Below are 15,625 nucleotides of genomic sequence, written 5' to 3' on the forward strand. Positions count from 1 at the left end.
TAATTCTTCTGATCCACATACATGGTATCTAATTCCATTTGTTTGTGTCTTCCTTAATTTCTTTCTTTAGTGTTGTGTAGTTTTCTGAGTACTGGTATTTTACCTCCTTGCTTAGGTTTATTCTTAAGTACTTAATTTTTCTTGTTGCTATATCAAATGGGATTTTTTTCCAGATTTCTGTTCCTGATATTTTGTTGTTGGTATACAAAAATCCCTTTAATTTCTGAATATTGAATTTATATCCTGCTGTTTTGTCAAATTCATTTATTAGATAAAGCAGTTTTTCAGTGGAGTCTATAGGATTTTCTATGTATACTATCATGTCATCTGCAAACAATGACAATTTTGTTCCCTCTTTTCCAATTTGGATGCCTTTTATTTCCTTTTCTTGTCTGATTGCTGTGTCTAGGACTTGCAATACTATGTTGAGTAGAAAAGGTGAAAGTGGACAACCTTGTCTTGTCCCTGATCTTAGTGGGAAAGTTTTTATTTGTTTCCCATTGAATATGATGTTGGCTTTAGGTCTCTCATACATAGCCTTTATTATGTTGAGGAATGCTCCCTCTATTCCCACTTTGCTGAGTGTTTTAACCATAAATGGGTGCTGTACCTTATCAAATCTTTTTTCCACATCTATTGATATGATCACATGATTTTTGTCTTTGCTTTTGTTCATGTGATGTGTTACATTAGTTGATTTGCAAATGTTGTACCATCATTGCATCCCTGGGATGAATCCCATTTGGTCATGGTCTATGATCTTTTTAATGTATTGCTGGATGCAGTTTGGCAATATTTTGTTGAGGATTTTAGTGTCTATGTTCACCAACGATATTGGCCTGGAGTTTTGCTTCTTTGTTGTGTCTTTATCTAGCTTTTGGATTAGGATGATGCTGGATTCACAAAAAGAGTTTGGGAGTATTCCTTCTTCTTGGATTATCTGGAATAATCTATGAAGGATAGGGGTCAGCTCTTCCTTAAATGCTTTGTAGAGTTCTCCTGTGAAACCATCCAATTCAGGGCTTTTGTGTGCTCAAGGTTTTTTTATTACTGCTTCAGTTTCATCAGCTGTTATTGGTCTCTTCAGGCTTTCTGCTTCCTCTTCATTGAAAGGGAGATGCTCTCATTTTAGAAGACTGTATTTCTCTTGAAATATCCCCATTTCACCTAGGTTTTCAAATTTATTGGCATATGGCTCTCCATAGTAATTTATTACAATCCTTTGTGTTTCTCTGGTATCAGTTGTAATTTCTCCTTTTTCATTTCCAGTTGTGTTTATTTGGGTCCTCTCTCTTTTTTTCTTGATGAGTCTGCTTTAAGGCTTTTAGACTTTTTTTATCTTTTCAAAGAACCAGCTCCTGGATTAACTGATCCTTAGAATTGTGCTGTTAGTGTCTATGTCATTTAATTCTGCTTTGATTTTGGTTATTTCCTTCCTTCTACTTTCTCTGGGCTGTCTTTGTTCTTGTTCTTTGACTTTTTGTAGGTATAAGGTTTTGTTGTTTATTTGATATGTTTCTATCTTTTTTAGGTAGGCCTGTATTGCTATGAACTTCCCTGTCAGGGCTGCCTTCAGTGTGTCCCATAAGTTTTGGGTTGTTGTGAGTTCATTTTCATGTATTTTCAGAAACTTTTTGCTTTCTTCCTTGATCTCATTCTTGACCCATTCATTGTTTAATAGCATGCTATTCAATCTCCATGAGTTCCAGTGTTTTTGAGTTTTTTTCCTTTGGGTTGGTTTCTAATTTTAGTCCCTTGTGGTCAGAGAAAATGCTTGATGTGATTTCAATTTTCTTGAATTTGTTGAGACTTGTTTTGTATCCTATCATGTGGTTTATCTTTGAAAATGTTCCATGTGCATTTGAAAAGAATGTTCATTTTGCTTCTTTGGGATGCAAGTCTCTCTCTATATATCATTTAAGTCCATTTGTTCTAGGACATTGTTCAATGCCACAATATCTTTGTTGATTATTTGTTTGAAAGATCTATCCATTTTTGATAGTAGGGTGTTGAAATCCCCCAGTATAATTGTGTTGCTGTCAATATCTTTCTTGCAGTCCTCCATGATTTTCTTTATGTATCTGAGTGCTCCTGTGTGGGTGCATATATATTTAGAATGTTTATGTCTTCTGGATGGATTCTTCCCTTGAGTATTATGAAGTGTCCCTCTGGGTCTCTTTGTATGGCCCTTTCTTTGAAGTCTATTTTGTCTGATACAATTATTGCTATCCTGGCTTTTTTTTCCCTCTCCCTTTGCTTGGAATATTTGTTTCTAGCCCTAGTCTTTCAGTCTGTGTATGACTTTTGTTGAGGTGGGTCTCTTATAGGCAGCATATGTGTGGGTCATGCTTTTTCATCCATTCAGCTATTCTGTCTCGTTTGATTGGAGCATTTAATCCATTTAAGGTGATTATTGGTAGGTGCCATTATTCATTGCCATTTTTTGTACCTGTGTTCCTCTCTCTCTCACTCTTTTCCTTTCTTTCCTTAAAGCAGTCCTTTTAGCATCTCTTGCAGAACTAGTTTGGTGGAGTATTTCTTTAGACTTCTTTTGTCTGGGAAGCTCCTTATTTGGCCTTCCATTTCAATTGAGAAACTTTCTGGTTAGAGTCATCTCAGTGGCAGGCCTCTGGTTTTCATTTTTTGGAATATTTCTTTACATTCTCTTCTGGTTCAGAGTGTTTCCATTGAGAAAGCTGCTAGACTTATCAGGGCTCCCTTGTATGTTACTTCTTGTTTTCCCCTTGCTGCCTTTAAGATTTTCTCTTTGTTTTGGAATTTTGGCATTTTAATTATGTTTTGGAGTGAGCCTCTTTGGGTTTCTCTCAGTTGGAAATCTGTGTTTCCTGGATTTGTGTGACTCTTTTTCTCAACAAATTAAGGAAATTTTCATCATTACTTTTTCAAACCTGTTTTCTAACCCTTGCTCTTCTTCTCCTTCTGGTTTCCCTGTTATATGGATATTGTTGTGTTTCATGTTGTCTTGCAGCTACCTTATCACCTGTTTGTTCTTTCTGTGTCTATTTTCCTTTTCTTGCTCTAACTGGGAGTTTTTTTCTACCTTGCCCTCCAACTGGTTTATTTGATCCTCTGCTTCATCAAGCCTGCTCATATTCCCTTCTAATGTGTTTTTTATTTCCAAGATTTTATTGTTCATTTCTTCCTTTTTTTGTTTATAGTTTCTGTTTCCTTTTTCATGCTGATGTAGTTCTCAGCATCTTCATAACCATTATTTTGAATTCTGTATCTGATAGTTTTGTTACCTCCATTTCATTTAGTTCTTTTAGTGAGGAGTCTTCCATTCCTTTTGATTGCATGTTCTTTTTTTTTGTCTCCCCATTTTAGGTGACTCTTTTTGTTTGTTTCTGCACTTCCTGATGTTTTGCTTTGCTAGCTGTCTTTGTAGGGTGAACTCCTATGGTAGGAATTCTGTGGGGTTCAGTGGGGTGGTCTCCTTGATCTCCTTGTCTGGACCTTCTAGGTTTGCCCTTTCTTTTGTTTATGTGGGCTCTCTGGTACTTGGGTTTCCACCTTTAGGTGGTTCCTTTGTTGCTGGTTTTTCTCCTCCAGCAGGTATGCCAATGTTGGCAGCTCCCACCTATTTTTGTATTTGAACTGTTGCAGAGGGTAAGCAAAATGGATTAAGACAGATGGAGAGTATTTTATGGGATTTAAAGTAACAGCAAGTAGAGAAGAGATAGGAGATTCTTTGGATAAGTGTAGCATTAACTGTGATATTTCACCTAACTAGGCACTTTTTATAAATGGTGAAAGAGAGATAATACTCTTGTTAGACAGGAGGATGGTTGTGAGCTGAATCCAGAAAACAGAGCACTTGTGCAAGGTTAGATGATGAGATACAGTGAGATTAAAGGATAGAAAGTAGGCTTAGTGTGAGAAGAATAGAGTTAACCACAACAATGATAATGCTCAGGATTAAAGTGAGGTGGGCTAAGATCATGGAGGGTTTCTGTGTAGTATGTACAATTGTATGGAACACCAATTATTTATAATAGTACTGGAATAACAATAATATGTCTAGAAATATATGATTTGGATAACCAGAATAGAAAGTACCAAATCAAGAGTTGTGTTATTAGAACATGGGTGAAGTGAAAGAAGGAAAATTAAAATACAATAAAGAGAGAATAAAGAAAGCCAGTCAAACAATGCAATTAAACTGAGAAATAAAATGAGGAAAACTATATGTAAGGAAGAGAAGTAAAATAAATACTGATAAAATAAAAATGGTAAAAATAATGAAAAATAACAATAATACACATAAACAATAAAATTCTTGCTCTATGGGATAGCAAAGTGACATTTGTCTCATTTTCTCAGTTTTGGGGTTTATCCTCATGCTCCCCCTTTTGATCTGTCTCTGGACCCTTCATAACTCCACATCTTATTGTCTCACTTGGGGGAAGGAAAAAAAGAGAGAGGAACCTAAAAGGAAAAAAAGGGTCTTTTGCTGACTTTAACCCTGTTCAGCGAGTTCTGCCGCTCTTCCTAGATACCACAGGAAGAGGGGGACTGGGCTTCACTTTTCTCCTTTCCTATGGTTTTGAGAGGATTGGGGACCAGGCCTAGGCCTTAATATTCAGTTTCCCAGCCTCCAGCCCAAGTCCTCCATGAGCTTCCAGGCTCAAATCAACCACATAGCTGTGCACAGTGTGAGACAAACTGGGTGGTAAGGTTCCACCCTAGGCTGCTCAGTCTCTGGGCACTTGAAATGGAAATCAACCTTGGTGCAAGCCAGGGGCTGCTGGAGAGTTCCTTGCAAAGCAGCTGCCAGGCACCTTTCTTAAAAAGCACACAGCTTTTCACAGAGCCCAACTTTCCAACCAGTCCAGAGACTATCTGAGTCAGGGTAGGACATGGCCCAACTCCTCCCTTCTCCAGGTATCTCCTGGCACCTCAATTTTTCTGTTGCTGTGCCCACAGTCCCAGTGGATGTGTAATGCCTCTGTGTGTCTCCCACTTTGTGTCTATTTCCCCCAGCATCTTCCAGCATACAGGTCCCTCCTGGTATAGGGCTGCCTTCTTTGCTCTGGTAGGGGAGGGAGATGGTGATCTAACTCCCCTCCCCTTATCCTGTGGCAGGGGCTGGTCTAGGGGCACAGCAGACCAGGGACTTTACTGTCCCAGCACAATCTCCTTACCATCTGTTTTTCAATGTTCTCTGCAATTTTTGGCCTCCAAACTTTATGTAAGCTGGGATTCCATTGACTCTTCACTCTGTTGCTCAGAAGGCTAGGTGTTCCAGCTGTGCACAGGGAAAACTGGGCTCTGCTCCTACCTACCTTGCTGCCATCTTCTGTAACTCGGAATGGTTTATTTTAAAATACTATTCACTTTTTAAATATTGTGTCTAGCAAGCTTGCAGAATTCTTTTACTAAATACAACAATTGATCTAAATTTTCTATATTTAAATCAGTTGCCTACAAATAGTAATTTCATTTCTTGCTTTCTTATAACTTTTATTTCTTTATTGTGTGTGCTTCCACTATTTAGAATATTTATAAAAATGTTGAGTAGAAGTGGTAATGATTCTTGATTCTAGGGGAAAATATTTTACTATTAAGTTTAATATTAGTTGTAGGTTTTGCAGATTTTTTAAATTCAATTACAGAAGTTCCTTTCTGTTTCTAGTTTGTTAAGAAATTTTTAAAAATTATTATATTATTGTTCAATTACAGTTGCCTGCCACCACCACTCCCTCCCACCCCAGCCAAATCCATCTCCCTCCCTTGCTTCTACTCCTTTTTGGTTTTGTACATGTGTCCTTCATAGTTGTTCCTGAAAACCCTCCCTCCTGCCCCCCATTATTTCTTCCAACTTCCCCTCTTGCTACTGTCAGTTTGTTCTTAATTTCAATGTCTCTGGTTATATTTAGCTTTCTTTTTTATTTTGTTGGTTAAGTTCCTGTGAGATTTTTTCACCTGAATAATGAATAGTTATTAAATTTGATCCACTTATAGAGGTGATCATGTGATTTTTTTTCTTTATATTATGAATGTAGTAAGTATATCAACTGACTAGATGTTAAATGAACCTCATTGGATTAATGGTTTTCAGTCATGACCTATTGCCATTTATATAAATAGTAAGATTCACTTGACTAATATTTTCAGTAAGACAATGATGGTCCTTGGTCTACATATTCCTCTTACAAACATCCTTTCAGGTTTTTGTATCAGGGTTATAGAATGAATTGGAAGTGTTCTGTGTTTTTCTATATTCTGTTTTTGTCAAATTTAGATAAATGCACTGGTAATGCTATCTGGACCCTGAGTTTCTTTGTAGAAAAGTTTTAAATTACAGATTAAATTTCCTTAGCAGATACAAAATTATATAAAATGTCTATGTTTTCCATGACAATTTCAGAGTTAAGTATTCTAGAAATTTGTCATTTTATTACCTTTTCAAATTTATTAGCAAAAAAAGAGTAATAGCTTCTTTTTACTTTTTAAATATCATTAGTACCTAATGTTCTTCATTTTATCTCTGACATGGGTAATTCATATTTTCTCTTTTATTTTAAATCTTGCCAAAGCCTTAGAAATTTTATCAGTTTATTAACCTTTGGATGCTCCCCTCTATTGAATGCATTTTTCTAGTTTATTAATTTCCACTTCTTTCCTCCATTTTATCTTCTTTTCCTCCTTACTTCTTCATTGATTTCTATTTTTTTAAATTGACTAGTATGTGCTAGTACATTTTTCCTCTAAGTATACTTCAGCTGCATTTCAAAAACTTTATGTCATGTTTGCATTATCTTTCATTTCATTTCAAAGTATTACTTAACTTCTACTTGGATTTCTTTATTGAAGCATGGATTATTTACAATTCTATTGTTTAACTTCTAAAAATTAGGTATTTTCTATTTATATTTTTATATTGGCATTGCATTTAATTTTGCTGTGTTTAGAGAGTGTTTCGTAGATAAATTCAATATTTTGAATGTTTTTGCCTACTGCTGTGGCCCTGCAATTGGTCAATTTTGGTGAACATTCCAAGTTCAGATGAATAGAAAAAGTATAATGCAATCATTGGTTGCAATGTTCTATAAATATCAATTTATTCAAGTTTATTATTTTTGTTTTTTGTGTTTTATATCATTATTTATTTTTGTCTGTATTTTCCTGATATAAGTATATACACAGTCTGTCTGGAAAAAGTCCAACTATTGTTAATATAATGAGAATGGTTTGTGCAACATCAATGTAACCTTGCATCAAGGAGAGTGGACTGGGATGCATAAATATGAACAATAATTATTTCACTGTACTAGTCAATGGGGGTCATAGATGTCATTGAGTGAGCATGTGTACTGTGTGGCCATCACATTCAAAATGGCTGAGTGAGTAGATCAATGAATCTGCATCAAATTTTGTAGTAAACTTGAACATTCCCCCACAGTAACTATTTGGATGATTTGGAAGGCCCCAACTATGGGCATCTGGTGATTGGCAGCTTCATCACAAGGTGTCTGCTCATGCATCATGTCTCTTGCAGAATTTTTTGGTGAAACATCAAATTACCAAGGTGACCAGCTCCCCACAAAGCCCAGATTTGGCACTCTGCAACTTCTGACTTTTCCCAAAATTAACATCACTTTTGAAAGGGAAGACATTTTAGACCAGTGATGAGATTCAGAAAAATACTGTGGGGCAGGTAGTGGTGACTGGGAGGACTGTGTGAAGTACTAAGGCACCTACTTTAATGGGGACTGAGGCATCAATGTCCTATGTATAATGTTTCTTGTATCTTATATTTCCATGAATGTCTCTATTTTTTTATAGCACGTGGCTGGGTACTTCCTGGGCAGATCTCGTGTGTGTGTGTGTGTGTGTGTGTGTGTGTGTGTTTATGAGTGTGTGCATGCACAATACATACATATAGTTATTTTTGATTTTTTTATTTAATCTTTGTTTTTTTCCATTACCACTTAGTCTTCTTATATTCTCCTCTCCCTACAACCACCACACTGTTGTCCATATCCATGAGTCCTATTTCCTTTTTGCTCAGTCCCTCCCCACTCAAAGTCCCCCACCAACTGTCATCTTGTTTTCCAACTATGAGTCTGTCCCCATTTTTATATTGTTAATTTATCTACAAGTCCTAAAAGTCTTTAAAATTTCACTTTATATATATTGGAGGTTATGTTATGTGAATGTAAATTTAGAGTTGTTATATCTTCCTGATGACTTGATCCTTTCATCATTATAAAATATATCTATGTCTTTAATAATGTTTCTTGTTTAAAGGCTACTTTTTCTGGTATTAGCATAGCAACATCGGCTTTCATCTGATCAATATTTCCATAAGATTTTCTTTATTTTTTGTCTTTAAATATTCCATATTCTTACATTTCATGCAACTCCACTAAGCACAGTTTTACCCTTAAAGCAGTTGCCTTCATGTAATTTAATTCTCCATATAATTCAGTTTTTTCCTTAGTTTGAAAATCATTGTATTTCCAATGATTGTGTTTAGTCAATTTCCATTTGATGTAATTAGTGATATATTACTATTTTTTCCTGTTTGTTGACTTAATGTTTCCTTTAATCTCTTCTCTTTACTTCTTTTGGATTAACGATTATTTTCTATTTCCCTCTTTATTAGTTTCCTTGTTATGTAATTTTTCTTTTATTTTATTGCCTGTAATGAGTTTGATAGTGTCACCCTCAAAATTTATATTTACCCCTAGCCTCCAAATGTGACCTTATTTGCACATATTGTCTTTGTAGTTGTAATTAGTTATCATGAGGTAATGTGGCATCAGGTTAGGCCCTAACTCCAATGGTTGGTATTCTTATAAGAATAGGAGAAGACATACAGAGAGACACCAAGGAAAAATACATGACAATGAAGACAAAGATTGAAGTGATGCATCTACAAGCTAAGGAACACCAAAGATTGTAAGGAGCCACCAGAAGCCACAGGAGAGGAAGGATTTTTCATTAAGACTTCAAAGGGAACATAGCTCCCAGAGCTGTGAAATAATAAATTTCTGCTGTTTTAAGCCTCCCAGTTTGTGGTAATTTATTATGGTAGTCCTAGAAAATTAATACAGTGTGTACTCTAGATATTATTACATGCAACTTTGACTTAATTCAATATCAATTAGTGCTGTTACCAAACATATAATATGGTCTTCAAACATTTAAACTCCACTCACTTCAGTTCTGTTTTTAATGCTGTTGTTTCATGTAAGGTTGATCCTTGAACAAGATAAGTTTGAACTGCACAGGTCCACTTATACACAGATTATTTCCAATAAATATTATAAATGTATTTTCTCTTCTTTATAATTTTATTTTTTAAAGATTTTATTTATTTCTAGAGAGGGAAAGGAGGGAGGTAGAGAGAGAGAGAAACATCAATGTGCAGTTGCTGGGGGTCATGGCCTGCAACTCAGGCATGCACCCTGACTGGGAATCGAACCTGCAACACTTTGGTTCACAGCCCGCGCTCAATCCACTGAGCTACGCCAGCCAGGGCCTTATAATTTTATTAATAGCATTTCTTCCTCTATTTTTTATTGTAAGAATACAGCATATAATACATATAACTTTTAAAATCTGTGTTAATCAACTGTTTATGTTATTGGTAATGCTTTCAGTCAATAGTAGGCCATTAGTACAGTCAGCCCTCCACATCCGCAGATTCCCAGCTACAGATCAAAAATGTTATTTTTAATTCTCAGTTGGTTGAGTCCACAGATGTAAAACCCATGGACACAAAGGACCAACTGTGGTTAAGTTTCTGGGGAGTCAAAAGTTAAATGTAGATTTTGGATTGTGCAGGGGCCCATACTACTAACCCCTATGTTGCTCAAGGGTCAATTGTATTTTAATTCTACATATATTGATTTTTTAGAAAGTGATAATTTAGATTTATCCCAATATTGACTTTTTCTGAACACTTCTTCCTGAAATCCCATGTTTCCAACCTGGGTCATTTCCTTCTGTCTCAAATTACCTTTACTAATTATTTTTCAAAGGCTGTTGGTAATAAATTCATGTGTGTGTGTGTAGATGTGATATTATTTTGCCCTAGCTGTTCCAACACAGCTAGGGAAAAATGATAATTTTATTATCATTTGTTTATGATTTATCTTCGCCTTTGATATAAAACATATATACAATGAAATGCTAAATATTTTGTGTAAATTCACTGAATTTTGACATACACCTGGTTAATATAAAGAAAGGTTTCTCATGTTCCTTCTACATCAACCTTGTCTCTTCCCTCCACCAGTCAAACTTTGGTCTGATCTTTCCATGCTAGATTAGCTTTGTGTATTCTAAAATTTTATACCTTTTTGTGTAAAGCTTATTTCATTCAAAATACTGTCTCTAAGATGCATTCATGCTCTTGTGTGTACCTTTTAAATGTTATAAATATAGCTGCTGCAAACATTTTTGTACAAGCCATTTTTGGAAACAAATAATTAGGAATAGAATTATGTGTGTTTGTTTTTATAAAAAAAATTGCATATTAAAAAAAACTTTTTTTGTTATACTTTACATACCCCACATAAGAGTTCCAGTCACTATACAGTCTCCTAAACATTTAGTGTTTTCACTCCCCTTATTTTTAGTCTTTTTGGTGGGTATGTCTCATAGTTTTAATTTGCTTTTCCTTAATGACCAATGACGTTGAGTACTCTTTCTTTTGCTTATTGGCCACTTATGTTCTTCTTTTGTTAAATGTTTATTTTTACTTTGGGATAATTGTCTTTTTATTACTGGGTTTATTACTGAGTCTATCAGAATTCTTCATGTAATCTTTGATGCCAGTTCTTTGTCTGGTGTAGATAGTGCAAATCACTCATTTTTATGGTGACTTTTGATAACAAGATGTCTTAATTTTGATGAAGCCTAATTCATTTGTTTGTGTCTAGATAGTGTATTCTGTGACTTATCTAGGAAATAGTTGCCTACCTCTAAGTGACCAAAATATTTGCTTACATTTTTCCTTAAAAGCACATGGTTAAATTTTGGGTTTAGGTGTGTGATCTATCTTAAATTATTTTTGTTTTTAGTTTGAAGTAGACATTAAGGCTCAATTCTTTCTTATACATGCTCACTTTTCTTTATACCAATTATTAAAAACTTCCCTTTCCCTTATTAAATTGCCTTGCTGTCATAATCAAGAATCAAATGACTATTTCAGTATGGCTATGTTTCTGAGCTGTCTAGTCTGTGGCTTGATGAATTTGTTGATCATTATATCTAAACACTCTTATTACTATAGCTTTGCAATAAATCTTGAATTCAAATGATGTAAATCCTCCAACTATGTTCTTATATTCAAGATTGCTTTGGATACTCTTGTCTTATTGTCTATTTCTTATCTTTATTGTTATCCTTTCTTCAAATCCTTTGCTGTAACTTTGTTCTTTTTCTAGCTGCTTAAATTGAAACTTTAGATCATTGATTTTATTTTTTAACTCTTTTATTGTTGTTCAAATACAGTTGTCTGCATTTACCCCCATCTCTCCCCTACACCCCAGCCATCCCCACCTCCCTGCCCTGATTCCACCTCCTCTTGGTTTTGTACATGAGTCCTTTAGAGTTGTTCCTGAAAATCCTCCCTCCTTTAGCCCCATTATCCCCTCCCACCTCATTCTGGTTACTGTCAGATTGTTGTTAATTTCAATGTCTCTGGTTATATTTTGTTTGCTTGTTTGCTTTATTCCTCAGATTCCACTTATAAGTGAGATCACATAGTATTTGTCTTGCATTGCCTGGATTATTTCACATAGTATAATGCTCTCTAGTTCCATCCATGCCATTGCAAAGGACATGAATTCCTTGTTTCTTTCTGCTGTGTAGTATTCTATTGTGTAAATGTACCATAGTTTTTATCCATTCATTTACTCATGGTCACCCAGGTTGCTTCCAGCACTTGATTATTGTAAATTGTGCTACTATCTGTACATAGAAAATCTTATAGATTCTACCAAAAAATAATCACCTAATAAATGAATTTGGCAAAACAGCGGGATACAAAGTCAATATTCAGAAATCAAAGGCATTTTTGTATGCCAACAATGAAATATCAGAAACATAAATCAGGGGGAAAATCCCATTTGATATAGCAACAAGAAAAATTAAGTACTTAAGAATAAACCTAACCAAGGAGGTAAAAGACCTGTACTCAGAAACCTACACAACACTGAAGAAAGAAATTAAGGAAGACATAAACAAGTGGAAGCATGTACCATGCCCATGGATTGGAAGAATTAATATCATCAAAATGCCCATTCTACCCAAAGCAATCCCTATTAAAGTACAAATGACATATTTCACAGTTATAAAAGAAACACTTCAAAAATTTGTATGAAACCATAAATGACCCAGAATATTTGTAGTAATTTTGAGAAATAACAAAGTAAGAAGGATCACAATACCTGATATCAAAATGTATTACAAGGCCACTGTAATCAAAACAACCTGGTACTGGCATAAGAACAGACACATAGACCAATGGAACAGAATAGGGATCCCAGAAATAAATCCAAGGTCAATTAATATTTGACAAAGGGAAGAGCAGCATAAAATGGAGTAAAAATAGCCTCTTCAACAAATGGTGTTGGGAGGCCTTGACAGCTATATGCAAAAAAAATGAAACTTGATCACCAACTTACACAATACACAAAAATAAACTCAAGATGGGTAAAAGACTTAAATATAAGTTGTGACACCATAAAGTCCTAGAGGAGAACATAAGCAGGAAAATCTCAGATATTCCAAACAGCCATATTTTCACTGTTATGTCTCCTAAAGCAAGGGGCATAAAGGAAAGAATAAACAAATTGGACTTCATCAAAATAAAAAGCTTCTGCACAATTATAGATCATTTTTAAATATTTTTCCAATATTACATTTAAACCAATTAAAAGCACTAAAAAGCAAAATGATAAAATCCTCTTAACACTGCTTTATATGAATCCTAGAAACTTTATTATGCTATATTTTCAGTATCATTCACTTCAAAATATTTCAAATTTATCTTATAATTTCCCATGGTTATTTAGAACTGTTATTTAATTTTCAACATTTGATGTTTTCTTAGATACTATTATTGATTTCTGATTGTGAACAAAAAAATACACTCTGTATGATGCCAATCCTTTTAAACTAATTGAGGTTTGTTTTATGACCAGTGTGTGTTCTAGTTTGGAATATACACCTTGTGAGCTTTAAATTACTCATCACTCCAAGTGTGTACTAACTCTAAGCCTGGGAAAATCACCAGAGCACATACTCTTTGGTAGGTTCTGAATTCCAGTTTTGACTGTCCATACTAATTAGGGCTTGTGTTGTAGTTTTCTATCTCTTCGCCTATCACTTGAGAATCAGCAAATGCCTTAAGAGGGAAAACAATACTGATTGTTGAGCTCACCTCCTCATGTGTTCCTTCTCTGTAAGGTCTTGTTCCCTCAAGTCTTCTTAATTTTAAAGCCTTATGATGCTTCAAACATCTCTCTTAAATATATTTCATTGAGTTTTTCTAGATGTTCTCAGCAGCAGGGCTGGTGTCTGTTACAAACTAATCTGCCACAGACAGGGATGGAATTCCTTAGCTCTCTATTATAAAATGCCAAAAATACCAGGCTTCAGATATTTAAGTTTTAGGGCTTTTTTATTAGAGTTAGGCAAAAAAAAAGTTTTGCTTATTCATTCACATTTTGGGGTTATTATTAGGAATTTGTAATAAATCATTCCATCATTTTAAAAATGCTAGAACCATATAAAAATAATATTTTATTAATATTATTTAAGAAACATGAAATTATCAATATCTCTTTGAATGGCATATAAGGTACAAAGTAAATTTTATATTGTTACTATATATGTACAATTTCTCTAGTAATATACCCACAATATGAATGTCATCTTTAATACTGACCATTTAAAGAATTGTCAAAAAAAAAGTCCATTGTTTAAGTTACATTTCAGATTTCTAGCTTTATTGTGTTTTTTCTCAATTCAATGGAAAACAGCTTCTATCCAAGTTGGAGGTGTAGCACAACTGTAAGATCACAACTAACCTCAAAACAAACAAACAAATAAACAAACAAAAAACCCAACCAGAACTGCCAGAAAATCAAGCTATATGGAAGTCTGACAACTAAGGGTGCAAAGAAGAAATAGTCATCCAGATAGGTAGGAAGGGTGGTGCCAGTGGGCAAGGCAGAGAGGATGTGGTGTGGCTGTAGTGAGGCTGAGGTGGCCAGGCAGCAGCAGCAGTGGTTGGCAGAATGTGTGGTCCTACATTCACAGGTGATAGATAAAAATTGGGGTGGGAAAGCATTTGGGAAGTGAGAGATCCCAGCCCCAGGCCAGACCACTCAGTCCAGGTTTCCAGTGCTGGGAAATAAAGCCTCCTAACTTCTGGTTGTAAAAAACAGTGGAGATTGGGGTGGTGGAAGAAGCTGCTGATCTCTCAGGAGAATCCATTGAAAAGGCCCCCGTTGTCCTAGAATGTATGGAAACCCACCCACCCTGGGAACAACTACCAGGGCAACAGCTAGAGGGGTGTCAGTTGTACATGGGAAGTGGGTGAACTGACTGAAAATGGGGAAGGGTCAAGGGAGCTGCAGTGCTCCCTCTCCAACCCCTCCACCACATACAGCACCACAAAATGGTGGCAAAGGGGGTTGCCCTGCCCTGGTGAACACTTAAGGCTCTGGCCCTTACAATGTAACAGGTGTGCCAGGACAGGGAGTCAAAGCAGCTCTGCATAACACACAGAAACTAATACAGGGAGGCTACCAAATTGAGGAGACAAAGAAATATGGCCCAAATAAAAGAACACATCAAAACTCCAGAAAGACTAAGTGGAGAAATGGAGATAGCCAACCTATCAGATACAGAGTTCAAAACACTGGTGGTAAGGATGCTCAGAGAACTCACTGAGTATGGCAAATACATAAGGGAAGAAATGAAGGCTATACTAAGTGAAATAAAGAAAAATCCACAGGGAAACAACAGTGAAGTGAAGGAAGTCAGGATTCAACTCAACGATTTGGAACATAAGGAAGAAATAAACTGTCAACTAGTACAGAATGAAGAAACAAGAATTCAAAAAATTAGGAAAGAAAAAAAAAAGACTCTGGGACATCTAGAGAAGTGCCAACATCCAAATCATAGGGATGCCAGAAGGAGAAGAGATACAGCAAGAAAGCAAAAACTTACTTGAAAAAATAATGAAAATAAACTTCCCCAAATTGATGAAGGAAATAAACATACAAGTTCAGGAAGCACAGGTAGCCCCAAACAAGTTGGACCCAAAGAGGACCACACCAAGACACATCATAATTAAAATGACAAAGATCATTTTAATTGACCTCAAAGAGAGAATTCTTTGGGATCATTCTCTCAAAGGTCATTCTCTCAAAGAGAAAATCTTAAAAAAACATCATGAGAAAAGAAGAGAGCTACCTACAAAGGAATTCTTGTAAAACTATCAGCTGATTTCTCAATAGAAATCTTACAGACAAGAAGGGACTAGCAAGAAGTATTCAAAATCATGAAAAGCAAGGATCTACAACCTAGATTACTCTATCCAGCAAAGCTAGCATTTAGAATGGAGGGGCAGATAAAA

Source organism: Phyllostomus discolor, chromosome 10, assembly GCF_004126475.2.
Source record: "Phyllostomus discolor isolate MPI-MPIP mPhyDis1 chromosome 10, mPhyDis1.pri.v3, whole genome shotgun sequence".
Lineage (NCBI taxonomy): Eukaryota > Metazoa > Chordata > Mammalia > Chiroptera > Phyllostomidae > Phyllostomus > Phyllostomus discolor.